Here is a 26,853-nt window from a genome sequence, read left to right as displayed (position 1 = left end):
TGATGATGATGATGGTGATGATGATGGTGATAATGATGATAGTGGTGGTGATAATGGTGATGATGATGGTGATGATAATGATGGTGATTATGGTAGTGAGATGATGATAAAGGCAAGGCTTCCTTCTAGAAATAACAGACTGGGAGGGTTTTCTACTTTGAAAGGAGTCAATACAAGGCGATGCTGGGAGATAAGAGCCCCCCAGAACCAAATATACTTGTCCCCTTACCCACTTTGGTCCCATAGAAATCCTAGAAAAATTAGCTAAGGGTGAAATGGCCCTTTCAGCACCGACTATTAAGTGACACCTAAAGATATCTTCAATTCCACCCCAATGAGAACGAATGTTATTCACATTTTCCCCACATAAGGAAACTTGTGTATAAAAAAGCTGCTCTCAGATTTTTGAAATAAATAACTAGAGTGGACCAGATGGGGAGCTGAGTGTGCGAGTGAACCACGTATTTTCACATCGGTTGCTGTCGGCTTGCCCAGAGCCTTTCCAGACCCCTTTGAGACCTCAGGTAGAGGGCTTATGGCTGGGAGCCCTCAGGTAGAGGGGAGAGGAGCTCTTGAGAACAACTGGGAAAGCCTATTGTTTTGTGGACCACTGGGGAGGGATGGGTTAACTCCATCACAGGAGGAAAGAAGGGCTGGGAAGCATAGGTGTGACTGGAGACGTCTTTGGATTTGCACACTGGACAGCTAGCCACCGCCATGTGTGCAGATGAAATTCTCTTTGACTCCTTCAATCACTGCCCCCATGTGCATTGCGAGGCCTTCCCAAGCATCGAGAGCATCACACTGTCTTCATGTGGCTGTAGAAGGCTTTCTTTGGATGCAGGCTCATGGTTGGTTTGTTGGCAAATACCCCCACTCCTAAGAAGCCACCTGCATGTTGCAAAGCATTCTGAAATACCCGGATGGAATTGCTGGGGTAAAGGTCAAGGCCGGGTACCTAAACTGTGGAGGAATGGCGTGATTCCTGGGAGCAGGGATGGCTGGAAATAGACGTGGGCCCAGGGTTTCACAGGGTACAGAGCTTGGTGGGGGGGGGGATGCCAGTACTATGTGTGTTTCCATAGACACAATGCTCTAATTGCCCCGGGGCTGCCTCCCTGGGGCCGCTTAGATGATCTGGTCTCTTCTCAGTTATAGAATTTGGGCAAAAGGAATAAATTAGGCAATGTGGCTGAGGAGGGTTTTGGAGGTGAGGCAAACCTTGAGCTTGACCCTGAAGACCCTGGGGAATGCAGAGGGAGAGGGAGGAGTCGAGGAGGGTTTCAGGCAGCAGAGAAGAGTCAGGAGGCACAGGGAGCCTTGGGCAAGCAGAGGGGCGTGGTCCCACTCAAAGGTAAAGGGAGAAATACCAGCTCCAAGCAGAGATCACTAGGGATGGCACCAAAGCAGGAGGCCCCCATACCCCAAATTCCTCATGGGGACTTGGCAGGTCTCCGTGGTGGCCCATGGCAGGCACATGGTGCCAGTGTCACAGGCTTGTTATAAAATCCATACAGAACTCCACAGGGGCAAGCACTGATTCAGACAGTGTGCTGCAGCTGTGAACCTTTGCTGTCACCTTGCTGCTCTCAGCAAGTCTCCTCTTTCCAGGGAGCTGTGCAAACCCATCAAGGAAACATTTCCATTCTCACCTTCTCAGGTGGGCACCTTCTACACGTGTGACTCTGCCATGCCCCCTCCTGCTCAGCATGGCCTTGGCTGAATTCAACAGTCACCCAGCATGCTGTGTGGCCCCAGCTTACCACCACCTCCCATGGCTGAGAACAGCACATGCCACCCAAGAGCTCATCAGTTTACTTGTCCTTTTTTAACTGGAAAAAAAAAATCAGCAATTCAAAGGCCGAGGAAGAACTCAGTGAACCAGCTTCAATATGACAGTTACATGGAAATGTCCAAAACTTTCCAAGTCAGCCAGGATGGAACCCATTCTTTACTGAATACTAGCGGCCAGTGCCTTCAATGCAGCATCGATCTTCCTGCTGCCCCCAGCCCAGGACATGAGCCCTCCAAGAACCTTTGACCAGGGTGGCCCCATCTTGAGAACCATGATCGGCCTCACCCTGTTGGCATCTCTTTGCCAGCATTGACCAAGGAGGAGTTGGGGCAGAGTTGCCCCTTCCGATGCCTCTGGCTAGAGTGGGTGACAGCACAGAGCAAACAGCTCCGTGATACAACTGCCAGTTTCTGCTGAGGACTCAACTGAACTCAAGCCTGCAGACATTTCTATTGGGATCACACAACTGTCCTTTTAGCCTTGCAACAAAGCCACAAAAAGTGTCTCAGGGACTTCTCTTACAGCTGGGAGACCTAGTGTTGATTGGACCCTGGAACTAAAAACGTGCCAAGCTAGCTGCAAGATTCAGGGCTCTGCTGGGTCTCTCTTTTGAGAGGCAGCATCTCCTCACTTGCTTTGCCCAGCAGAGGTGGGGCTGGCACAGGCCTGAGATCTCCAGAAAGCAGCCCGATGAAAGGGTGGGAGGGAGAGGGGTCGGGAAGGGAGGCCCAAGAGAGAGCTGTGGGGCAGCATGGGTCAAGGACGCCCCTTCACCCCCACTGCTTGTGGCTTTCCAACACCCAGCCCTTACTATGACAGTTCATGCCCATCAGGTAAATATTTAGACTATTGCCTAAATGTTTTGGCATTTATGGACTCAAGGAAAACTGCAGCCAAGTCAGAAAACTTTTTCATAAATCACATTCCCTTGTGTAACACTTCTCATGTGTCCAGACTATTGAGCCACAGATACATTTCCTTAGGCTATAGAATTTCATTTAATCCACAGTGAGTTCCTGCTAATAAGGGATTTCAGCAGGCTGATATTTTCAAAAGCACAGAATCAATTCTAAATACACTGCATTTGCACCAAGAGGAGCGAAGACGCTAAAAATCATAATTATACCTGCTTTCAATCATCAGTTTTTACTGATGACTCTATTCCTAAAACTCATTTTCTATGAATCTACCACTTAGAGGGTATAACCAGGACAGCTGATAATAATTACTACCATCACTTGTTTTGTTTACATTTACATATTCCTTGAGGCACCCAAAGGCCCACTGCTGGGGCCTTTGGCAAAGTAATAAGGTAGATATATGTTGATTCTCAGCCACTTAGAAATAAGCCATCCCTCCATGGTGCTGAGCCTATCTTAAGTTTGTAAAATCACTCAGTAAACAGCAGACCTACTCTGTCAGGTACATGGTAGACATTTCAAAAAGACTTCCTAGATGAATGCATGAATGACTGAATGAATGAATACAGAGAAAGCGATTTGTAAATGGTGGAGTTCTTTACCACTAGGGAGAAATGATGAACCATTCTTATTAAATTTCATCATTAACTGTCCTACAAAGCTTCCTAAGCAGTGACCTAGCTTTGAAAAAAAAAAATGGACAATGTGACTTTACCCTTCCATTCAAACAATATTTTTTGAGGACCACGCTGTGAGGAATTCTGGGAATAGAGATGTGAACAAGAAAGACACAACTCCTGACCTCGTGGAATTTAGCCGAGCAGGGACCCAGAAGAGTAAACAAGTCCTTCCACAGATAAGCACTGAGCTGCAGATGGGATGCATGCCATGAAGGAGACACACGGGGTCCCATAAGAGCAAACAATGGGGCCTGCCCAGTCTCAGGGGTCAGATTCCCCTAAGAGTGACACCAAAGCTGACACCAGAGCACTCCAGGACTTCAAGAGAGGAAAGAAAACCAGACCCAGGAAACTGGAGAAGGCTGGGGTAGGAGAGTGGAAATTTGAGCATGGCCATACCCAGCACAGATCTTCTACCCTGCACCCATAACCAGGCCCTCATGGGCTGGTGGCAGTGGGGGAAGGAGAGGAAGGCCACAGTCCCTGGACAGAGATGAGGAAATGCCCTGGGCTCTCACTGGCCCCTGAGCATCCCAGCCTCACCTTCCATGTCTCTGTCCTGCAGGGAAAAGCCATATTTCCCAGAACCCCTGTTCCTATGTGCCTCTGGGTTAGGGTCAACCAATGAACTTGCTGTGTAAGATCTGGAAGGAGGAAAGAAGGGAGAACTCCTTATTGATCTCCAGTGGCAGATGCAGGCAGATAAGTGGACAGAGATCAAATCTAGGGACTGAGATTAAATCACCCACTTTGGAGCTACAAGCAAGTGCAAAGGCAGCCCTGCTGAGGTTACAGAGACCCAGGATGGGCACTTTTTGAGGGAGACACTGAATCACCTACCAAGCAGCTGCTTCCCAGCGCTTCTGCTGACCGTAAGAACCTCCAATCCCCTGCATTAGATTCCTTTTCTACTTGGAAGACCTAAAAGCACCCACCCGAAGTTCTTCCCACCATGGGAGGAAATGGCCCTGGTAAAGTAGTTCCCACCAACTACTTTACCAGGACCATTAGTGTCTGATAGCAGATTCCCCGCCCTTCCCAAGACATTTACATCTCAGCAGTCACTGCTTGGGTGGCCTGTGCCTATAACCCCAGCTACTCATGAGGCTGAGGCAGAAGGATCCCTTGAGTCCAGGAGTTCAAGACCAGCCTAGGCACCATAGCAAACCCTGTCTCTAAAAAAAACTAATTTTTATTTTATTTTATTTAATAAAATAGAAAATCACTGCCTGGAGAGATGGAGAAAACTATAACCAAGACAGATCTGTAGGGCTTGGGAGGTCTTCAGGCAAAAGTCATCCCCAGTAGGCAAGTGCAATGTAAGAGTGGGTAGCATGAATGCATTTGGTGACGTCACAGGAAGTCCATCAACTGGTCCAAGACAGAAACACCTTCACATTTGACCTGCGCTGCCAAGACCCATCTCAACCCTGAGGGAAGGAGAGGGAAGATCCAGGCCAATTAACTCCTCTTATATCACTTTGAAGTCAAAGTGAATGCTTCAAAAATGGTACAGAATATGTTCCAATGCCCTTACCAAATGCAATAGTGGGAAGTAAATTTGAGTTCTCTTCCATGTCTGTCTTTCCTACCCTGGGGGCGAGACTTCTACATAATGCTGGCAGCAGGGGGCCTGGGCTCATCGATGCTAAACTGACTGAATCAAGGCTCTTCCAAAAACGACAACAACAAAAAACATAGCCCTGGAGGCCAAACGTCATATTAAGACTTTTCTTAATTTTCTACGTCACTTCTGTCTGTTTATTTCCAAATCTTGAAGCAAACAAATTGAGAATGCAAGACTAAAAAATAAAAGTTTATTACTCAAGATCTCACAAGTTAAGTTCCAGGAAATTCTCTCTTTCTCAAAGAATTGCTACCTTATTTTCTACAGTGTAATAAAAATTCCATGAACCATCATGCCCTTGGCATCTGGGAAGCTCAAAACCAAATTGAATACATAGGAATAATAGTGCTGGCATCCCTGCGGTTAACAAATTTGTTTGCTCTTCTTTCTGTGAATTTAATTTTGTAGAGTTTGGCCTAAATTCCTTAATGTTCACACAACTTGCATACAAATTTACATCATGGCATTTAAATGTAGAAGCTGATTTGAAAAATATAAATAAACCCATAAATATCAAGAGGGAAAAGGGACAAAGGAAGAGAGAACAAGAGATCAATAGAATCAATCAGATCAAATCTTAGCATAAATGGAAAACGTGAACTGTGGTGGAAATGTTCTTACCCCTTAAATAGCAAGCTAAGGCTAATGGTGATTCTGGGCTCTCATTTCAAATAGGCACCATTTGAGAAATGCCCTGTTCTGAAACATGGAAAATGAGAAATTATAGAGCCTATCTAACAAATCAAAAATAAATGAAGTAACAACATAAAGGTAGATTTACCGTTATTTATAATTTACCATTTTTACCTTGTTTTCAATTGTCTCTCGTCCTCTTCATTTGAAGAGCCCATTACATTTTATTATGCTAAACCCTATCTTCTGTCACATAAATTACAGTTAAAGATCTTAATATTAAAGCCTTTTAGCTCTAAGATCATATTTCAAGCTTTGTTCAAACCAGACGTTAATGCTAGAATTGAACACAGAACACTTTGTCATCATTACCTAGGATCTCAAAAGTATAATACAATTTTTGCTATATATGGCAAAAAAATGCCTCTTGGTATAACACTGAATTATGGAGATATATTGATTTCTGTAGTATTTTGACAAAACAATAAAACTAAACCTGTTAGCTCCTAAACAGATACCCAGACATCAACCCAGCCATGATAGCGACCGTCATGAAGATAAAGGTTTCATTTAGCCCAGTTAGAAATAGGAAACTCCTCAAACTCATGTCCATTCTGGCAGTTCCTGCTGCTCACCTTTTTGTCATCCTCTTCTCTTTTCAGGGGCAAACAGGAGAGTAAAGAGAGGGCCAATTTTGCCATTGTCTTGGCTGAAATGGAAATCCCAAATCTCACTCACCTGCTCAAGGATCTTGGGCCACTAACCTAACTTCTGGGGGATTTGGTCTCTTCATAAGTAAAATGAGGACAATATCAGCCCCATGGGATTGGTGAGGAGATTAAATGAGTAAATACATACATGACACACCTACCCTCCCCTTAGGCCTAGTATGCAGTAGGTGCTCAATAAACAGTGGCTGCCGAAATTATTTCTTAAAGAATGCTGCAGAGTCAGCCTATGCCTCTTGCCCACACTGCTATGAATAAGTTAGGAGACCTGGCCAAGTTCTCACCCTGCCTTTCATCACCATCTTTCCTTGTGATCTTGGGCAAATTGTGTTTGTTTTACAAGTCTCCATCTAGAAAACGGGGATAATCACCCCTGCCCGGCCAACCTCAGAGGGTTGTTTGGGGATAAAATGGAATAAGAGATGTGACGGTGCTTTGCAAAGGAAAAAATGCTCCATGCACATAAAAGATTATTACCACAAATCAGCCAGATGGTGTGGAACTGCAAGCACCCTCAGAGCTCTGAGTCGTTCCAAGTCAGGCGTTTGGCCAGCAGGAAAAGAGAACTTTTCCAGGATAAATCAATGTGTCTGTTTCCCCCTAGTAATGATGATGATAATGGCACCACAACCGTACAACTAACCTTTTCCCCCTAGTAAATGATAAGAACAATGCTGCTGCCACAACAACTCGCATTTATTAAGCTCCTACTATGAACCAGACAGGGATAGCATTTTCGCCTGAAACAGTTCTCCCATTCTCTTCTCACAACTACCTGGTAATGTAGACGCTACTATAGTCTGCCCTCTACACATTAAGCAAACTGAGGCCCAGAAAGTCTAAGCGATTTGCCCAAGCACCATGGCTGCAAGGTGGAAGCACAGGATTGGGGCACAGGTCTGCCCAGCTCCAAGTCTGGGGCTCTCTCCATCACACCTCTGGGAGGCTCCTGGCTGGGTCTGCCCAGGTGGGTGTAGAGCAACTGAGAATCATTGGGTGGGTTTTCAGTCTTCACACAAGACTGTTTTTGGGCCCTAAGCTGCCAGGCCCAGTTGTCTTAACAGCTGCTCTGAACCAAGGGAATGGCCCCACAGCAGGAGCCCAGGGAGAATTTAGAGCCTGGGAAAATGCCTCTAACCCATAACACGATTCCTGGTTACGGGTTATACTGGAGGAAGAGGGGGCCTTTAGAGCAGGAAGACCAGGGACCGCATCTTGGTGTCATCACTGCCTGGTTAAATAATCACAAGCACAGCCCACCTTCTCTCAGCCTCAGGTTCCTTCTCCGGAAAGTAGAAAACTCTAAGAAATATAAACAATAATTCCTCTCTCATCAAATTGTTGTGCAGTGAAGTAAGAGGATGAGTATAAAAAGGCTTCACAAACTGTCAAACATGGCCCCAGTGCCTCCTCTCCTTGTTCCCTGTGGGGCCTGGGGGTCTGTCCTTGGTGCTGTCACTGCAATTGCATCTACCATGGTTCCTGTCCCAAGGCCAGGTTCACCTGCAGCAAAACACAAAGTCTCCCCAAGAACCACACCCCCATCAACACCAGCCTTCTGGCCTGACCTCCCTGTGCAGAGGAGAAATGTGTGCAAAATGCACACTTACACACACACACATGCACGTGCAGACACACACTTTCAAACCCTTCATTGCCTTCCCACTATTCTAAGGATCAAAGCAAAATTCTCAGCGCTGCCTACAAAACCTCAGATTTGGGGCCTCCAACCAGACACATAAACACACCCAGGTCTTTCAGCCCATCTTCCTCCCCTGCCTGATGCCCTTGCACTCTCCACCGCCACCACCCATTTGCCTAGTTACCTATTTCTCCTTCAAATCTCAACTCAACCATGATGTCTTCATGTCATCATGCAAAGTCTTCTCTGTTATATGTAACACTAGGGACCTCTATTTTCTATTCCTACCACACTAGTCTTTTCATATTTATTTGTGTGACTCCTTCATGTGTGTCTGTCTATTCTCCAGATAATAAACTCCATACGGGCAGGAGACATATCCATATTGCCACCATTATGAAACCCTAGAGCTTAGCACAGTGACTGGTACCCAGTAAATTCTCAAAATAAATGGTAAATTTATTATTGAAAACCAACATCACCCTCACCTGCCTTTTCACTTGTACACCTGTGCCTTTCAATTTAGTTGAAAATCATCAATGAACCTGGATGCCTACCTCACACCATACACAAAATTAATTCAAAAGAGACCTAAATGCAAAAGTAAAGATTAAAATAAATCTGGGAGAAAAATCTTTGTGATCTTGAGGTAGGCAAATATTTCTTAGACAGGACACAAAAAAATACTAACCCTAAAAGAATGAAATCATAAATTTGACTTCACCAAAATTTGAAATTCTGCTCTTCAAAAGAAATCATGTTAAAAATGAAAAGACTGCCAGGCATGCTGGCTCATGCCTGTAATCCAAGCACTTTGGGAGCCTGAGGTGGGTGAATCACTTGAGGTCAGGAGTTTGAGACCCACCTGGCCAACATAGTGAAACCCTGTCCCTACTAAAAATACAAAACTTAGCTGGGCATGGTGGCACTCGCCTGTAATCCCAGCTACTCAGGAGGCTGAGGCAGGAGAATCCCTTGAACCCAGGAGGCAGAGGCTGCAGTGAGCCAAAATCACACCACTGCATTCCAACCTGAGTGATAGTGACTCTGTCTCAAAAAAAAAAAAAAAAGAAAAAGACAAGCCACAAATTGAGAGAAAATATTTCAATACACAATCTGACAAAGGTCCTATATCCACAATATATAAAGAACACTTACAACTCAATAATAAGAGAAACCACCCAATAAATAAAATGAGCAACAGACTTGACCAGGCCCTTCACCAGAGAAGATAAACAAATGGCCAAAAAGCACATGAAAAGATGTTGTTCAACATCATTAGTTGTTAGCTACATGCAAATGAAATCCACAATGAGACACCACTTTTTATTCCCTAGAATGTCTAAAACTAGAGACTGACAATACCAAGTGTTGCCAAGGATGTGAAGCAACTGGAACTTTCATATACTGCTAGTGTGACTATAAAAAGATACAACCACTTTGCAAAACCACTGGGTGCCTCTTATACAGATTATAATCCACTTATCTTCCTAAGCACTTATCCAAGAGAAATAAAAGCATATGTCCACACAAACAATGTTAGTGGCTGCTTTATTCACTACTGAAAAAACTGAAAATAACCAAAATGTTATTTATATCAACAAGAGAACTGATAAACTGTGGTATATTCACTCAATGGAATGCTACCCAGCAATAAAAATGTACAAAGTACAGAGTGAGAACATGAATGAATTTCTAAAAATATTATACTGAATGAAATAAGCCAGACACAAGAGTAGAAAATGTATTATTTCATTTATAGGGAGTTTGTTCAAGAACAGGCAAAATCAGTGGTTGATTGGGGCAGGATGTGAGATGCTGGAAATGCTGACCAAGGGGTTGGTTATGTGACGGTCTACTGTGTAGGTTCATCAAAACTATCCAAGTGTACAGATAAGATCTGCGCTCTTACTTTATGTAGTTTATACCTCAATAACATTGAAATTAAGAAAGCAACATTGACTACTCTGCCTCACATCCAAAGGAGGGAGTTGACCACTTTCTTTTCTTCTTTCCACCCTCCCAGGTGAATTTTGGTCAGAAAAGAAAATGGCATTTTAAAAAGGAATTGATGCATGAGGTTGTGTTTTTTATACAGTAAAGGACAAAGCTGGTTTCCCTGCCTCCTGTCTCTCCTATCCATTCTCCACAAGAAACCCAGAATGAGGTTTTGAACTCATCACATGAAACACTGCTACCTCCTACAGGAAAAATCTCCTGTACTCATGCCCACAGAGGACCAAGTTTATCTGGCTGTATTAGTTTCCCAGGACTGCCATAACAAATGACCACAAACTGCTTGGCTTACAATGGAAATGGATTCTGTCACAGTTTTGGAGGCCGGAAATTCAAAATCAAGGTATCACAGGGCCAGGTTCCCTCTGAAGAGGATCTTTTGTTGCCTCTTCCAGCTTCTGGTGGCCCCTGCCATTCCTTGGCTTGTGGCCACATCATCACTCCACTCTGCCTGTCTTCACAAGTACTTCCCCTCTTCTCCCCCTGTGTCTCTTCTAAGGATACTTATCTTTAGATTTAGGGCCCACCTGGATAATCCAGGGTGATCTCATCTTCAAAAACCCATTTCCACATAAGTCACATCCACAGGTTCCAAGGGTTAAGACATGGACACGTCTTTTGAGGGCCACCATTTAACCAGCGACACTGGCAAACAGCCACTTTTTTAGTGGCCTTAACTTCCTTTTTACCCTGTATTGAACTATAACATGTATTCTGTAAAGAGCCCCTCTCACAGATGTTTGACATTCTCACAAACACAGCACACCCGTGCAACCAGCACCCAGATCATGAAACAGATCTTTACCACCCCTGGAAACTCCCTCATGTCCTCATCTGTAAAATGGAGATGATAATAGTAGTTGCCCTGGTGGGACTGTCATGAGAATACCATGAGATAAAGGTTGTGAAAAGCTCAGCCCTGTGCCAAGCTCATAGTGAGCACTCAAAAAAAAAAAAAAGTATTATTCCCACCCACCCCCAGAATAGATTATAGAGCAGTGGTCTTCCTCGGGATATCAAGGGTGCAGACAGAGTTAAGCAGGAGAAAACATTTGCACATCTTCAGATGAAGCCTTGAAGAAGAGCAGAATGACCCCACCCTCAGCTTCTGGCTGGTTGCAGACAAACAAAGGGACTGACGTAACCAGGAGAGCTACAATTTTCACACCTGGATCAGGCGCATCACCTATGGAGGTACCAGGAAAGTAGATTGAGTTTATGTTGCAAATAGAAAATGATGACACTAATTATCTTCCATTGTAGTGGCTGGGGCTAGTTCCCGGAGCACTTTGTCTTCCATTATCTTGTTTGATCACACTATAAAAGGGAAAAGACTTCCATCTCAGGTATTCACGGCTGTATTCTAGATTCGAGACCACCTCCCCTCCTCATCATTGAGCTGTTTTTGTTGTTTTTTTGGTTTGGGTTTTGTTTTTTTGTTTTTTTGTTTTGTTTTTTCAGAAAAGGGACAGACTCATTCAGGAGGCATTGCTTATTCAGAGTGAAGTCTTCCCACGCTGCAGTGACTAGGGTTGAGAGCCCCACACTGCAGAAAAAGGGTCACTTGGAAATTGCTGTGTCCTTGTAATGTCTGCTGGGACAGCACAGGCGATGTCAACAGAGGGCTGGCCAGGCCCCTCTCACTGCGGACTCCTATGATTAGATGGTTTCACCTCCTCAGAGTTCCAGAGGATCCCGGCCATTATGAATAGAGTCCCTGAGTTATTGGGATAAGACTGAGAACTGGGATATAATGGCACCGAAATATCACACAAATCACCCCAGCCTGACATAAAACCATTTCCCCACCAAGTAGATAGAATGTTCTGCCAGGTTCTATCGGCAGCAGAGAAATCACCACTTCAAAATACCTAAATGGGGTGTCCCCCATCTTGGGTTTTGTTTTGGCATTTGAGAGTCCCCCTCTTTATCAGGAGAGAGATTTTCCTTAAAATTTTTTTCTTCAATATATATCCCTTTTTTTCCATTACAACTGGAAGAAAAAGGTCATGAGCGTCCTCTGATGGGGGCATAAATATTGCATTCTAGAGGTGGAATGGTTTGCCTCCCACTTTGCAGAATCCCCTTGGGTAAAATCTCACCCAGAGCTGCTGCAGCCTGGCTCTTTTTACACGCTTGTTTGCAAAACAGCTCCCAAGGAGTAATGCCGGCCTTTTCATTTCAAATGCTGCAGCCATTCCTACGGTGTGCTGGGCCCACCACACGGAAGGAGTGCTTAGGAGGACCTCTGTACCAACACCATCCTCAAGTTTGTGGGAAATCCATGAAATTTAGATCTTTTGCTATTGGAAGGAACAAAATATTTACCAATATATAAAGAACTTTCAAAGAGGGGTTTATCATACATACAGTTCTGAAGAAGTGCAATATGGTTTTCCATCCAGGAGATTTTTTTTTCTTTCTTTCTTTCTTTCTTTTTTTTTTTTTTTTTTTTTTTGAGCCAGGGTCTTGTTCTGTTGCCCAGACTGGAGTGCAATGGCGCGATCTCAGGTCACTGCAACCTCTGCCTCCCAGGTTCAACTGACTCTCATGCCTCAGCTTCCTGAGTAGCTGGGATTACAGATGTGTGCCACGCCCTGCTAATTTTTGTATTTTTAGTAGAGACGGGGTTTCGCCATGTTGGCCAGGCTGGTCTCGACTCCTGACCCCTGACCTCAAGTGATCCATCCGCCTCGGCCTCCCAAAGTGTTGGGATTACAGGCGTGAGCCACCGCGCCCGGCCTAGTTTTCAGGCAAGAGATTTTTAAATGACAGGCTTCTTCATTATTCCTTCTCCTCTCTCACTCTAATTTCCAACTGTCTACACAGACTCAAGGAACAGCTCTTGCGGAAGGATCTTCAGCAGGCCTCTCAGCCCTGATGGAACCTGCCTGCCCTATTACCTTCAGTATGCTAAATGGTGCTGTTTCATTTTGTTCATTTATAGGGCTACTCTTTTATCTGAGGCATGTTTATTAACTGGTAGCTGTTAATTATATAAGAAGATAATTTCATGTAAATGTTGGATTTAAAAGCAGCCTATCTAGCGTGCTTACTGTTTAACAAGAAGGCTTGGGGATTTGTTTTTTTGTTGTTCCTATGTGAGTAAGGCAATTAATTGATTCGGTTGATTGAATGAAAAATGCATCGTAATTGCTTTACCCCCATCAAGCAACTACTAGAATTATCTAATGCTGGCAGAGGGACAACAGCTTCTATGATACACCATCTCTCTGTTTACCGCCCTAATAAGGCATGGGAGCTGGGGCTTTTGGTTAACAAAGGGACACTCAGATGGGGTCCTGGTGGTTCTTTCTCTAAGAGCAGAGAGAACAGCCCCAGTGACTTGGACTATTCAGGACCAGAAAGAAAAAAGAAAAAACAATCCACTTTTGTCTGGATTATGCAGACAATTGCCAACCCGTTCCTTTGGTTCTGCTTTGCTGGCCTGGTGAAGTCCAGAGTGTCAGGGCTGACTGCTTCCTGGGCACTGGGCTTTGTATCTTCATGGAGATGGCTCATTTCATGAGGACATGATGTTCTCTGCACAGCAGAAAGATGTGGGGGCTCCCAGGTATGTCTTCTAAGAGGTTTCCAAGAAAGATTCAGAGTGGAGATGAGGCGGGTCTTGCTTGGACCCATCTACACATGCAAAGACAACATATCTGATTAATCCTTAAGTCCCAGGTGCCCAACATGAGTGCCTGGCACATCACACAGACTCAGCTTGAAATGGAGTGAACAAAAAACACCAGCTTGGACCCTCCAGCGCCAGAGCTGCAGGTTACATTTAGGGCAGACCATGTTCCCAAGCCTGCCCCAAGTCCCGATTCCAGGCACATTCAAAGATTGAACTCTGACCTTACTTCCACAAGGCTTCATCTGACACTGAGAACCAACACCACTGGTCCCTGCTGAGGGCACCCACTGGATGTCAGGTGCAATGCACCTGCTTTAAAATGTCTCAAATGCATGAATTTATATTTGACAATAACTTCACAAGGAAGCTCTTGTTATCCCCATTTGCAGGAGGAGAAACTAAGGTTCAACGAAGCTGAGCCTCATGGGTTTGCCACTGAACACATGGGTAGGAGAGCTGACATTTGAACCTAGTTCTCCGTGCCCCAAAGGCCAAGCCCTTTCCATATAAATTGTGCAGTACAGCCTCAGGCACATGGAAAGTGCCCTTTATTGCTTGTTGTTGTGGTTGTTGTCTTGTAGTTGTTGTCATTGTATGTCCATGATGCTAATTGCCTCCGTTCAACCTACACTTTCATCTAAGATGAGTCTCTCCAGCCCTCAGTTGCTCACATTCCACATCAGGTTTCTGGTTTCCAGGTGGACCCCAAGGTTGCCCTCATCTCCTTTTCCCTTTTATTACAGGCTTTCGAGTTGACTGACTCAGATCCACTCCTGAGAGCAGTTACAGAATGGCATTGGGGGTATTATACTGGGACTTCTTCCTCAACCCTAATGACCTTTCTGGTCTCTACAGCTAGAAATCCCAAAGAAACATTCAAATAATTGCTGTAGGATGGCCCCGAGGAATCACACACATGAACAGGCATACCTGGAAGTATCATATTGAGGAATACTGACCCCAAAGTTAGAAAAAAAGAGAAAAAGCATCATTTAGTGCACTGTGTAGTTTTCCCAGTTTGAACAATAATGCACCATTGTACGGTGATATCTGCTGATTTTTATGTACAGGAGAACAAAACCACAACACCGTTCCACTGCTTTGCCATAACTTGGTCCACAACACCAAACAACAACAAAAAGTCAAAATTCACTTTACGTAAATTAACACAGGCTGGCCTTGAATTTTTTTCTTAGCTGCCAATATGAATTATTTAGAGTTTCTAGAATTAGAGGGCATTTCCAATGCCTGTGGTAATGACCTTCCAGATGAACGTCCATCAAAGTTGGAGACATTTGGCCAACTGGGTGCTGTAATAGTGGCCATACGTCACCAAGGCCCCGCTCTCCTGGGGACTACTATGATGCTTGTTAGAATTAGATGAGAATGCTCTGGTGCAGTCCCTTTTAGGCCTGGCTGTTTGCCTGTCCCAGCCAATGTTTTACTGTTACTGCCAGAGACTTGCACCACCTTTGCTGAGAGGCAAGGGCCTTGCCAGCAGGGCCCCTCCTTGTTAGACGGGCATGTCTGTTTCTGCAGCACATTGGCAAGAGAGAAGGTGAAGGTGATGGGAAAACCCTGGTGGGCTCCAGTTTCGAGGTCAGGCAGTAACCGTGTTACCCCAATGTCCCTGAGTCTCCACCACTAATGTAGTGGCTTGAACCACATTACTATTATGCAATATTAATGAATTGTAGAGGTTCTCATCATGAAATGTTTGGGGAAACACTGCATTTTCTATCCTCCTCTTGAAGACTCACACTGTACCTTAGCATTGTAAAGGCTCTGAGAAGGCCTGCAGTAAAGAAACCTACTAAACAGCTTCATTTGACTCATCTTTTCCCACTGCCTCCACTGCCAAACATTTCCCAAAAAAAAAAATCTTTTAAATCACACAAAACTACTGTATCCCACTGTCCCCATTTGGGGAAGGCTGGCTGGATGGCAGCCTTGGTCCTTCCCAGCACGGGCATTCAAGATGTTGGGAGCACCACGGTGGGCCCCTTCTGAAGGTGTCTTGTAATGTTGCTCAACTAAAAGGCATTTTCTGTTTTCTAGAGATTTCTTTCTGAGTATTAGAGCTCCTTTTTTCTCAAGTGATCACAACCTTCCTCAAACTACCTTGCAAATAAAGGCAATTTATTAAGCTATGAGGAATACTGGGTGAGCCCAAAATGAAAAATGAGCTGAAGAATCAGCACCTTGCAGTGGAATCTGCAGCCCACTTGTGGGCAGACCAGTGAACCTGGGGGAAGAGAGGATCTCAATTTCTCTTTGTCTTTCTTTCCACCTCTGTCTCCACCTCTGTCTCTCGGACCCATCCCCATCCATTCAACCAGCCAACCATTCACTTCCCTTTGTTTCAGCTTCCCCATGTGTGTCCTTCGCTCTCTCCAGCAACAGATGGGCCTTTCCCATGGGGTGGGGACCATGGCTGCCAGCAGCCCCAGCCTAGCCACCCCCCCAGAGAGAGCAAAAGAGAGATAGTTTCTTTCTTCTACCATCCTTACATTCACCCTGGGGCAGACTCAAGAGGCATCTGAGGCACCCACCAAATCTAGGAGAGCCACAGTCTACTCCTGGGATTCACCACTATGTCTGGAGGCTACATTGTGGCCCCTGAATGATGTGGGGTTACACACTTCTCCCTGTGGCCAGAAAGGCGTAGCACACTGGAGCTCACAGCCCCACCTGGGTGGCCTGGAGCACAGAAGAGGTCCCCACAGGAAGGAGGGATTGTTACCACAAAAGGAGGGGGAAGGGAAAAGACGCTGGGACACACAGCCAAGAACCTCAAGACCACCTTCCTCTCAAGCATGAAGCATTTAGCAATGAGGCCCTGTGATGTTTCATGGCCTCCGCTTAGGTTAGCCTTTATTCAAACTAGATGGCAAGAATCTTGAATTTGGCTATGTTAGGATTAAAGTGTTAAAGACATCTGTTGGTTTGTTTCCATATAAAATACATCACCACGTAAAAGGGAAAGTTAGACTGTGGTGCGGATTACATAGACCACACAGATCAGCAATCATTAGTCCAAGCAAACAGTTCCTTCTTCAGGTATTTCCACTGGTGAGTGCTTCTGTCATGGGACAGGAGGATTTATGGTCAAATTAGTCATTCAAAGACAATGGTTCAATACTCAATTATTGCTTTTTCTTGGGTTTTGTTCACACAATGCCAAACAGCTAGTTTAGATGTGAAAAATCGGCTCATGAAACAAAGTGCCACCTCCCGAGTGCCAGTCTGCTGTGATCTAGGGTTTCGAATCCAGCCACTGGTTGTTTTGGTGCCATGGTCTAAGGAGCTACCAAGCTTGTAAGAGGAAGATGAGGATATTCTGGGGGAGAAGTTTGGACCACCATTTATGTGAATGAGAAGAGTCTAACTTACTCATGCTTAACTTCCCATGCTTAAAGTCCGCACATGCTTAATTGTGTGGACACAGGTCCGCACAATAGCTTGGTAGGTCATTTACTTCCCAAAGAGACTGAAAAACTCCCAAGAGTGGAGTATACCATGGACCAGGCACTGTGGGAGCTGCTGGGGACAAGAGCATACATCCCACACCAGTCTTGGCCAGATATGAAACAGCACATCACAAAGCATTTTCACCGACAGCTTGTTTCTAGTTTTCAGGGCTGGATATTCGTATGTTCCTATCAGGCCTCAATAGGCTCAGAAACGTCACTTCTCAAATTCTACAAAAAAGAGTGTTTGGAACCTGGTGAATCAAAACGCAGGTTCCATTCTGTGATATGAATGGAGGTGCACTGAGGAAAGGTGTGTTTTATGTGTAACTGTATTGACCCCTCTCAAAACAGCCATGACACCTGCAGAGCCATGGGCATAGGTAGGCAGGGAGGAGTGATATTTGGGCCAACAATTGGAAGATCGTGAGAATTATCCAGGAGCAGGGGGCTGGGGTCAGAGAAGAGAGAATATGTTTCTGGCAGAGGGAAAAGCATGGGTGAGCCTGTGGGAACCTGAGCTCAAGGAAGGCTAAACATGCAGGGCTGGCTGAGTTGCTGCTTCCTATGCAGTAGTCCAGGCCATCATCGGCCTCATCCTGGCCACAGACAAGAGCACCAGACAGCACAAGCCCAGTCCACAACAATGATGCCTGTAGCAAAGATGGAAGCACCCACAGCCTCATACTAACCCCTTTTACCAATCCCTGAAGGACTGGCCAGCTTCCCCAGTTCTCTGTCTGTACAACCTTCCCAGCAGGCCTCACCTCTTTGAACACTTAGCCAATCCAAGGAAAAAGAAAAAATCCCAAGAGAGACACTGTACTTGCAGTTGATGTGGCCAGTCTGTGCTCATGCCCATTTGAATTTGAAAAGTTAATGATCTATACTTCAAGTTGATGAGGTAGGCCACAGTAGCTACACTTTCAAAAACTGTGCGTGTAACAAGACCTTCTGTACTCTTGATCTGGATGATCTATCTGATCACACCAAACCAACACCATTTCAGCCCCTGACTTTTTTCATAAGTAACATTTTTTATTTGTGAGTAATCCCTTAGCACCAGGAAATGTAGGCTGGCACTAGGGATTTAGAAATACTAAAATTATTCCTGTCCTCTTCCTTATCCCTCCCCCCAGCCCCATTTAACCTCCTTGGTTTTCTAAATATCTGAGAACTCCAGGCCAGGAGCCACTCTCTGAGGCCTGGGTGGTGTCCAGGACAGAAAGGCCGCCATGCACCCAGACCCTGCACCAGTCCTTGTCACACTTAGAGCTCATTTCTTGCTCTCTTGCTCTTTCCCCTACCACCTGGGAGCCCCTTGAAGGCAGGAACTCTCACAGAAGGCCTGGTATTCAGTAGGTGCTCAGAAAATACCTTTGTGAGGGTTATTTAGGCTTCATCCCCTACACATGTAATGTATACACAGGCCTTACCCTGTAATGGGGCTGAATCTCTGCGGGAGGTGGAGGTATCCATGACTGTGAAAATAGATCCTGCCTGCCTGCAGGTGACCCAGGCAGGATGGCATTTCTTCCTACTCTTGCTAGGAAGATGGCACCATGACATGGAGAGGATCTCCGCCCTGGCAGCAGGGAATGTGTGGAACACTATCTCCTCCCTTCTGTGTGGTCAAGGATACTTGTTTTCAAATCACCACCAAGATCAATGTCTGGTCACTGGGAAAGCCACACTGCCCATCCACCAAAATGGCGCCATTGCTCATAACAGTCACACAGAGAATCTCATTTTAGAAAACAGATCTCTAAAGCCATTCATTGAAGCATTATGCACTGTAATTCCCAAGATAGAAATTTTCACAACTCAGGCCTAACTATATAATTAAATAATTAGCATATGTATCTTATAGGTTTTTAAAAGGCTTGCTCTGTTAGAAGCTCTAGAATGTTAATCCCACGCTCTAGCCCTCAGCCAGTAAAAGGCGCATTGCTGCGTCAATCGGGTGGCAGTTTGTTTTCACACCTCTGGCTCAAGTACCCTTTAATTGAAAATTTCCTCAAGAAATGGAGCTGAGAGGCCATGGGGGCTCTCCCAGAGGCGCTATGATGTAAGCTGCTCTGTGGAGCAGAGGCAAAAAGATATCCAGGCGCAGGGAAGGATTGGCCTTACTTCTTCCCTGGCTGGGCCTTTTCCTAGGCACAAGGAGCCTGGGAAAGGCACGGATATCCCAAAGCTGCAAAGAACCGTCTGAAGGCACAGATGGCCAGGTTCAGAGAGTCCAGGAACAGGCAAGTTCATCTCAAAACCTTGACCCCAGAAAAAAAGAGGCAGATGTTTCTTACAAGGATGGGGCTGAAGGGAAGAAGAAATTGCCATCCTTTGCCTAATTCCTCAATTGCACCACAATCCTTCCTACCTCAGGGTCTTCCCACATTTTGTTATCTTTTCCTGGAATGTTCTATAGCCCCTTCACGGGCCCACCTTCAGATCCCAACTCACGTGTCACTTCCTTGGGGAAGCCTGCCTGGACACCTCCACCACCCACCAACCCAAGCCTTTGTGATCTATTATCACCCAGCCCCTTGATTGCCCCTCTTGTCCTTCTGATTAGATGCAAAAATGTTTCTAATTCCATGGTTATTTTTATCAGCATCTAGCTCCACTGTGGAAGGGTGAGCCAGTGGATCTCCACTCATTGTTACACCCCCATGTCCAGCACAGCACCCCACTCAATACTTGCTGCATGAATGAAATTGCTAAATTAGGGGTCAGCTGAGCCAGTCTGGATTGGGTGGGCTGACCAATTCCCTCTCTTGCTTTAATGAGTGCTTTATGACTTTCTTGCCCATTCGCAAAGTAGCCCATGGCAATCCACAGGACGGGGATGTGAGAGGAGAAGAGGGACATGCCAGGCCCCAGAGTCCCCACAGCAAATATGAATGCTGAAAATGGCCAAGGGCACTTTCTGTTGAAGGATGGGTTGGGACCTTAACACAGCGCCACCCAGGCCTCTTACAACCAAATTCTCCTTAAGGCCATTTATGAGTTCATTGCCTGGATCTTCATTAATGATGTGCTGTGTGCCAGACTGTGTTCTAGGTGTTAGGAAAACAGCCGTGAATGAGCCAGACCAAAAGCCCTGCCCTCATGGAGACTGCATTCTAGAGAGAAGAGACAGAAGGTAGAACATACAGTGTACAAGTTGGTGATAACTTCACAGAGAAAAAGAAGACATGGGTGGCAGGGAGGGTTGCTATTTTGAGCAAGTGGTCAGGAAGGCCTCTCAGATGAGCTGACAACTGAGCAAAGACTGGAGAAGAGTAAGGGACCAAGCACTGCAGGCACTGGGGACAGCAAGGGCCATTTCCTCACCCTATTCACCCAGGGACAATGAAAGAACAGAGTCATGTCCACCTGGTACCCAAGCTCCCTCTGGGACACAAGTGATATACTTACAGCCAGGTCATTGGGTGAGGCCAAAAGGATGTGGTGCCCATGCTGCCCAAGAGTTCAGAGGCTCGTGTACCCACAGTCCATCTGCTCCAGGGCGCATGGGCTGTTTGCTGGCTGGTGACTCAGTGGAGCCCTCAGGAGGGGAGCAGAGGAGGTGGGAGCAGCACTGACCCAGCATCTGTTTCCCTGGCTTTCCCCAAACATTGGGCTCAGCATCTTGGAGGGAAGCTTCCAAACCCAAGGAGTGCATTGCCAAAAGACGCTTAAACAGAAGAAAACAAGAAACAGCCAATATGTTCAAACCATCTAGAACTACACGTAAAAGACATCAGCCCAAACTAAGCCAGCTAGGGACCTGCACAACAACCTTAGGGAAGCTGCTGAGCTGTGTCTAGACCCTCCCTCCCAACCCTGATCAACCAGCCTCCCAGGTTTGTGAGCATTTGAACTGGGAGCCCACAAACAAGCCATTTCTCAGTGGATTGGAATAGTTTGTTGTACCTTGATGACTGGTTTCTGTTATGATGCATCAGATCAGCAGCGTCGTTGATCAGAAATGTTCACTTCTGTGTTTTTCAAATCTCTGATTGTTAAACTCACCAAATTTATGTTTGAAGATGGCTCCCTCCACCAGTCCTGATTTTGTGTGGATACAAGAGCTGCTGCTCCAGCCTAGAGCCCGGGGTTTGCCCATCTCTCACCAAAATCCAGTTGGACATGAAAGGGTCGTCCATCTACTTTCTGACCAGGATGCAGAGACAAGCATTCTAAGTCAGCGTGTTCTCTTGTCTCCCAGAATCAGGGCCTTGCTACGGTCCTTGGGCTCTTCTTCCTGGAACAAGGGTCACAGACATACGTCGAGAAGGCCAAGGAGTCTGGATGCCTCCCTCTCTGGTGCTCACCTGCCAGTCAGCCTTGCCCTTGCCTGGCTACCTGCCCCCTGACCCACTGCCCACCCTGTCCTTGAAGCTCTTCTTGACTCATGTGTTTGTGTGTAAACTTCCTGGGCTGCAGACCTGGCCTGAATGCTCAAGCTTTGCTTAGAACTTGGAGCCTGGGACCAGCCCTCCTAACAGCCCTGCCAAGTGGTACCCAAGAGGCATCCCAAACTGTGTGTGTAAAGCCTGTTCACCTTGCATTCTGGAACACAGCCTCTCCTGTCATCCATGAATCTTCCATGGCAGACCTCTCTGCCATCTGCCTCTCCTAATTCTCCTCTCTGCTTTACACTAACCAAGTAGTTACTAAAAGAAAAACAACAGCAACAACAACAACCATAGCAAAACCCCAAACTCCAAAGAAGCATATTATTCATGTTTCTTTTTAATATTCACTTTTTAATTTTAAGCTTTACATAGATATTAACTTTATTTTCCATCGACCTTCATTTTCCATTGACTTCCTGGGAATATGAATATGAAGGTTTTTTCCACCTACAAATGACATGTTTCTATTAAGCTATATTGGGGAAAGTATCATTTTACATGTGGTCTTAAATCCATTCCCCTTGTTAATTGGTTTAACATAATTTTGCAAATTCTAATCTTTTAGTTAAAAAAAAAACCATTAATGTCTGTGGGAACCAGATTGCCACAATCATTGCCCACACTCAGAATTTCCCAGAGACTCCCAGCCTCAGCAGTATTACCAAGTCATGCCTCCTGATCACCATCTTCTTCTTGCAATTCTTGGCATGTGAGTTGTAAGCAACAGTGATGGCTGTGGAAGGTATGGCTGCACCTCGGTGATCCAAAACTTTCCCAGACTCACATTCTTCCTCAGGATTAAAACACCTTTTTGATTTTGTATCTTGGAGACAGACAGAAACAAATTTTCCCAAAGCAGGAGTTGGATGATAAAGGAATGCCTAAAGGCGGATGCCAGGTGGAAAGTCATGGCATATAGTAAGTGCTCAACCAATTGTGCCTGAGACAATTATGACTAAGAGTAGAACAACTCTGATGGTAACAGTAGTAAAACAGGCACGAATCCTCAGAGAGGCGAGGAGGTAGTGACGTATCTCTGTGAGTCTAGGTGAGGGTCACTTGGCATTGCCCGTCTGTCTCGGTGACAGGCTGGCTGCACCAGGTGCTGGGTCCACTGTGTAGGAAGCCACTAAGGAACATTCTGCAGGGACAACCCACTGACCCAGTTCTTGGGCTCAACTCCTAGGAAGATCGGACTCGATAGATACAAGAGATGCTCAATTTTTCTACAGTTCTAGAGAATGGGAAAGAGAACCCCCATGCAAGCATGGATGCATAACCTAACACTGGGAGCAGATACCATTTCCTGTGAGCCTCAGTCACAACCACCCAATATCAGCAAGCTATGTTATCACCAACCCAGAAAAGGGGAAGTTACTTGCCAGAAGTAGTAGGAGGCTGGGGTTCAAACTCAAGGTCCTACGTTCCTTTCACTGTGCAGCATACAAATAGGGTGCTTTTTTGCTTTTGTTTTTGTTTTTTTTGAGACAAAGTCTCGCTCTGCTGCCCAGGCACGATCTCAGCTCACTGCAGTCTCTGCCCTCTGGGAGATTTCAAGCTATTCTCCTGCCTCAGCTTCCGGAATAGCTGGGACTACAGGAGCTTGCCACCATACCTGGCTAATTTTTGTATTTTTGGTAGAGACGGGGTTTCACCATGTTGCCCAGGTGGTCTTGAACTCCTGACCTCAAGTGATCCACCTGCCTCAGCCTCCCAAAGTGCTGGGATTACAGGCTTCAGCCACCGCACCTGGCCTAGGGGGCTTTTAAAACTGGGTTTTTCTTGCTATTTGATGGGTGTTTTTAACAGAATGAGGATCAGACTAACTCAGTCCAGGTGGTGGGAATAATAATGGAGTCACCCTGTGGCCATTCAGACAGCAGCTGGAGGCCCACGTGCTCTGGCAGCCAGTTGGGGATGAGTGCCCAGGAGAATCAGAGAGCAGGAGCCAGAATTGAAAGAAGCAGACTAGAGACAGTATGAAGCACGGTAAGAGATCAGATTGACAGTAGCTGGCAGCTTCAGCAATGACCCAAGGTCAGCAGAAGTGAGTAGGAGAGTCTGGAAATGCTTTCACGTGAGCAGTATTCAGCAGGGCCTGCCTGCGCTCAAAAGTGTGACTCCAGGGACCCATTCTTCCCACAGGAAGCCAGCTCTTGGTACCACCACAGCCCGGATCTAACAATGACTTAGCAAGTGGCTGAGACCATAGGGAACATGGACCCTGTCCACAGCCTCCACTTCTGTTGATTCCATATCTCCAGCCCAAAGGTTCCTTGAAGCCCCAGAGGCTAAAGGGGCCTTGAGCCACAAGCCCAACCTTCTTCCTGAATGGCCCGGGGGATTGTTTCTGCTGCTGTTGTTTCTGCTCATGGATGCAGGCCTCCCACTGAAGTCTCCACTAGCCGTCCCCATACACAGAAAGAAAAAAAAAAGGCCCAGGGCTCACCCAACACCCAAAAGTGTTGCCAGTCCCTGACTCAGCTTCCTCAAGCCCCCCAGGGAAGCAAACCGAGCCCCACAGCCTCCCGTTTCTCAACCCCAACTCCCATACCTTGCCATCCATCTCAAGGCACAGAGCTCCTCAGCCTTGCGTTTCCAGTAGAACAGGCCCAGCGTGCCTGCAGCCGCACATCCCCACATGTTATTCTTGCCTTTATCTTGTTAGCATAATGCTCAGCTTCATTAGCCAGCCAGATGAATCATTTAGTAATTGGAGCTAATGAATTTAATTTTCTACTTTCTATTTTTTTAATAATAAAACAAAGTCATATTTTACCAACAGGTCAGGGAAGGCTCCAAGTTGCTGTTTTGAGTCAACGTTAGGCCAAGAGTACAAAATGGCAGACGGGGAAGGAGTTGGCTCCCTTTTGCTGATGTCACCGCCTTTTCTGGAGTTTCTCGGTTAAGGAACCCCATGGAAGCATTATCCCAAAGTTCTACGGAGAATGATACTAAGGGCCCGCATGAAAAATTGATGTTGCCATGGTGGCAGCATTCCTAATAGGACAGTATGAAGAGTAGGAGGCACTCACAGAAAATAAACAATGCACAAAGTTATCAAGGAAACACCCTGATATCAATTAGATGAAGAGCTATAAGGAATCTATTTATCTTGGAGAGATTTCACTCCAAGGGTCCCAGTGCCCCTCAGTCAGGTGAATTGGATGGATAACATACACCTTCCTTCTCACTCCCCGTTACAAAAGACGCGAAACCCAACAGTGAACCCGTACCTGAAATGTCAACGTGGGAAGCCAGGCTAATTAGAGTGGGGCCAACCCGCCCGACCGCATAGCTGACATGCACCCGCTGAAGCCTTCTTGTAACTTGACTACCCGAAGCCTCATCCCTGATTAACAGAGCCTGGCTGCAAACTAAAATGCAGTTAATTTATTGTAAGTTTTATTAGGCATATAAAAGGGAAGCAGGAATGACTAGCCTTTCGTTGCTCGAGATACATTTCATCCATGACACGGAGCAGATTCCTCATAGATTAAGCTTGTTAATTTCCCTCCCCGCCAACATTCTTCTCCGCATTGCTGAAGCAAAAGCCACAGGCTCTTGTCTGAAATGGATGGGATGAAAAGGGCTGGGGGCCCCCCGGACAACAGTTACATTAACCACTTTGTCCTTTTAATTCATCTAATTACATGCAAGGAGAAAGCTGCCGCCTTAGCAGGCTCGCTCTGCGCCAGAGCGCGATGCCGCTGGGCCATTGCTTTGGGCTTTTTGTTGTCTTATTAGGGGTGCTTTTGTTCAGAGGGATGGTTAAAGCCATTTTCAGCAGCTAGCAAGATGAAGCCGCTTCAATAAGGACACAATGTACTTGTTTAAATTACCTTTCAAAATGCTCAAAACCATTAAGGGGGAGGTGCTGCAAATAAAAGTTGGATTTTTTTTTATAATGTTTTACCCTAATAACAGCTTTTATTTTATTATAATCCATTAGTTGACAATATTATTCTATAGATTATTAGGCAGCAATTTTGCTATTTTATCACACTTTCAGCACTCACTCACCGGGCCAGAATCCACAAATCTCAGTATAATATGCTTTCAATTTTGTTAAAATCTCTATTTAACTGGTTTGGCTGCGGAACATCTTGGCAAATGTGTTTTTAATTTCATTCTAATTAACTTGACAGTTGACAGAACTCGATGGTGGCATGATGGTGTCCCCTTTTCCAGGGTCCCTGCAAGCTCCATGCCTAGGGTCCATATTTTTCTTCTCTCTCCCATCCTAACAAGGAAGATGTCAGAGCTAACATCCAGGAAAAGGGTCTTTCGTCTCTGTCAAAAGTACATGCAATTTTTTAAAAACCAATTAAAAAATCTGGCTTTCATCTTTATCTGTAAAAAGAAGGTCATTGGTTCTGTGGGGTTCTCAAAAAATGGCTAATCCTACGGATGTGGGTCCTGAAAGATGAAATGAAGACAAAGCAAGTGGGAGGGAGGGTTTTTTTTGTTGCCCAAGAGGACGCCAGCTCTTTCCCAAAGAGACACTGTGAAAGAGTGGCCATCCTCCCTCTCTGTCACCGGTACTCGGTGGGGAAAGAGACTTCAGTTCTTTGCTTTTGGGGATCAGCCTGAGAAGAGCAGCATTCAGAGAACTTACCCTTGTTCTTTAAACAGTTCCAAATTATCCCTATTGTCTGGGGAATTTCACTCTGGCAACCATTCTCCAGGTGCCCTCTCTGTCTTTGCTTCCAAAATCCTGCAGCATCCCAGAATCCAGCCTTCTCTCTGACCCTGAGCCAGCAGAGATACAAGCAGGCCTAGATCACACCACAACTAAGACAAATAAGTCATGCCTTCCTGACGTGGAGGTGAAACAAGTCTCTGTAAAACAAATCTAATATTCCCTCTGGTTTTCCTTATATGGAGATGGGCCTCCAGGGGACTGTGTGGAAACCGTTAGCTGACTTGAGACCAGGTCCTGGAGTGACTGTTCACAATCTGCAGTGAATTTGGGGCATCCATTCTTGCACCTTTTTTGCACTGTTGCCCTCCCCGCCCCCACTCTCTCTCTTTCCCTCCCTACCTTTCTCACATGTTGTGAATTTGCCCATCACTGGAAATTCCCCGATTCCACATTTGTACCACTCATTACGCTTCTGTTCAATTATTAAGAATGTCAGTCCTTCCAGGACCCTCAGAGATGAATCACTATAACATCTTCCTCACATTAATGACAAAAAATCTCACTGCTCAAGGGACTTGACTCACCAAGACACCGGCCAGCAAGAAGCAGCAGCGTAGGACTGGATTCAGGTCTTCCGACTCCCAGTCCATGCCCTTT

General features: G+C 45.7%; 1 long non-coding RNA gene across 1 annotated transcript; it reads right to left on the bottom strand.

Annotated features, from left to right (window-relative positions):
* Positions 1–24,419, bottom strand: LOC109028516 (uncharacterized). Its single transcript, XR_002007526.2, has 6 exons — positions 24,106–24,419; positions 22,214–22,374; positions 21,698–21,809; positions 21,067–21,397; positions 20,569–20,827; positions 1–125 (listed from the first exon to the last, which is right to left on the bottom strand). It is a non-coding gene; the product is annotated as an uncharacterized lncRNA (long non-coding RNA).
* Positions 24,420–26,853: the final 2,434 nt, after the last annotated feature.

This window comes from Gorilla gorilla, chromosome 8 (genome assembly GCF_029281585.2).
Source record: "Gorilla gorilla gorilla isolate KB3781 chromosome 8, NHGRI_mGorGor1-v2.1_pri, whole genome shotgun sequence".
In the NCBI taxonomy this organism is placed as follows: domain Eukaryota; kingdom Metazoa; phylum Chordata; class Mammalia; order Primates; family Hominidae; genus Gorilla; species Gorilla gorilla.
This window is presented reverse-complemented; position numbering and strand designations above follow the sequence as displayed.